The sequence below is a fragment of the Drosophila subobscura genome, chromosome U, assembly GCF_008121235.1.
Source record: "Drosophila subobscura isolate 14011-0131.10 chromosome U, UCBerk_Dsub_1.0, whole genome shotgun sequence".
In the NCBI taxonomy this organism is placed as follows: domain Eukaryota; kingdom Metazoa; phylum Arthropoda; class Insecta; order Diptera; family Drosophilidae; genus Drosophila; species Drosophila subobscura.
The window spans coordinates 8466619-8469145 of NC_048534.1; the positions used below are offsets into that span (position 1 = coordinate 8466619).

General features: G+C 42.0%; 1 non-coding gene across 1 annotated transcript; it reads right to left on the minus strand.

Annotated features, from left to right (window-relative positions):
* Nucleotides 1-2124: 2124 nt before the first annotated feature.
* Trnaq-cug lies at nucleotides 2125-2196 on the minus strand. The gene has a single exon. It is a non-coding gene; the product is annotated as a tRNA-Gln (tRNA).
* Between the last annotated feature and the right edge of the window lie 331 nt (nucleotides 2197-2527).

Genomic DNA, 2527 nt, shown 5'->3' on the forward strand with positions numbered 1-2527 from the left:
CTTTAATGTCTACTGTTCACCGTTCTAGTCTAGTGGCTTTGGATGCAGGACGAAGTCTCAAATAAATTCATGAAGAAATATATCGCGGAATTACTGGGAATTTTACTTGCTATTATGGTTACCCTTTCCACTTTTTTCTCGCTTTGTCTTTTGGCCTGAGAAACTGTAACAAGTCAAACCCTAACAGAATAGAACAAACTTACCGCTTTGAAGTCTGCTACGTCTCACTCCGTTTTGTGCTTAGACTTCCATCATTCGAGTCCTCATAAACCTCATGGAACATTCCCCCTCGATTAGCCATGCCCATGCCATACTCGTACTCGTAAATCCGTTCGAACATTATGTGCAACTGTCGCGCTGAGACATTAGCGATTAAATTTAATAATCCATGTGATGCTCGACCTATCCTGGCTTTAATGTGGACCGCGAATGTTCGGTTTTCATTGCATAATCTTCCTCAGAGGTGGGAGGAGGGATATCTGGCCATAACAGTCCCACCTCGCCACATTAAGTGCAATCAACAAACATTTTTGGGGGAATTTTTATGGGAGCAAACCAACGGAGCGCATTAAGTAAACGCCACGAGACGAATCTCGTTTAGTTTTACTCCAACAGTTTTCCACCTAGCATCCATGGAGTCCCCATACCCTCCCATCCCCTCGCTGAGCAATGATATCTGGCAGAACAAGTTCGGTTCAGTTGTAGTGTCTGCCGGCCAAGGGGTTAAGAAAATTTGTTGTGAAATTGTTCGTCTTTGTTGCTTGTCGTCTGGCTTATCGTTGACAGCCACTGTCTGTCTGGGACAGTTCTAGTGCTAAATTATTGAAATTTGACAAGATTCCCAGACCCATGGCTGGAGGGGTTGGCTGTGCTGGTCAAGTGGCTGTTCACGGAGCCGGACAGAGTGTCCAAAGGGGCCACCTCTCAAGTTTAACAAATCCAATTAATTAGCTTCTGACGTTGCGACACTCGAGGACTGAAATTAAAGCCGGGCATGCTGCAATTGCTGCTCAATTTGTCAAATATCGATTATTGATTACAGCAGCAGCAGCAGCAGCAGCCCGTTTCGGAATTGCGTCGCCAATTCTATTATTAGCTCTTGACGAAGGCGTCCGTCCATTCATATTGCTCACCGATGCTATGATTCCTTGTAGGGGTTCTGTTTTGATGGAGCCTAAGGCCAAAGGTCGACTAAGTGGGTGAAATGATAAAAGGTTCATTTAAATTGGTCGCAGCTTAAGTTGGGCATTGTTGGGGACCCAAGTTGTGGCTGGAATCCATTATTAAAGTTTTACCCATCTAGAAAGGCTGGAAATCTCTACAATAATCGATGAAGCACCTACACTGCACATGTCTGCTCATGCACATTAATGGCCTAAAGCCACCCAAATCTCTCCAACTGCATCCCACAGATACGCATTCATTTGGTTGGCTTACTGGGGACTTGCTGCTAGTTAAACACTCATAATGGTCAGCTTAGTGTCGGCCATGTCTGCTTATATCTGCTGGAAAGATTCTCCAGCAGTCACTGTTCGTCTGCGATGCCTCTGATGTTGGCAAAAACTTTAAGCTGACGAATTAATGAAAAACAATGTTGCGCGGGGCCAAAGTTTCCAGCCAAAGTGGCTAATGAAAAAGCACAGAATTTCCAATTGTTTGGCTTTGCTGCATTCCGTATCTTTCAGTGCGAAATGAGTTGCCACTTTTTATGGCCAATGCCGCCGTTTTATTGGAGACCCAAAACTATTTGCTGCAGTTAAAGTTGTAGGAAATAACTGAAACTGAAACTGTAGCTGAAACTGAAGCACAGACGCTCCCTCATACATATGCAAATGCAGCTGTCAGTCTCTCCGTCTGTCTCTATCTGTGTTTTTATGTTGGATTTTGCGTGGATTGAAAGCCAAGCCGTGCTGGAAAATTGAAAGAGAAGCACAACAATAGGAGTAGCAGACCGTTGCCAAGGGCTAGCTGATTGGAAAGATAATACAAAAGGTTAACGCTGAATGCCCTTTTGGCATTAGGAGAGCTGCAACCTTTTTAATCAAAAGTACAGAGGGAGTAAGAATACCCTTCAGGATGGGAGAAAACAGAAAAAGAACACAAAAAAAAGAGATTTTAGACTTCAGGTTCTACCGAGATTTGAACTCGGATCGCTGGATTCAGAGTCCAAAGTGCTAACCATTACACCATAGAACCGGTTGACTGCCGCCAACAAAATGCTCCCAAAGAAATATTATAAGTGTGTGTGGGAATGCACAGAGAAAGGCAGGAACGGCTGAAAATAAAATAACAAATACATATTTATGTTTATATGTATGTAAATATGAATGTATGTATGCATGCATGTATGTATGTACATATGTATGTTGATGAATATTCTCTTATTGAATATGTAGAAACTTTTGGAGTATTTTTATTTTTATTTTAAATCAAAACCCAATCAAATATTTATTATTTAAAAGTCGCTGATATTTTCACAATATTTAAGAACTCTTAATGCCAACCAAGCAATAGCTATAAGTAGTTC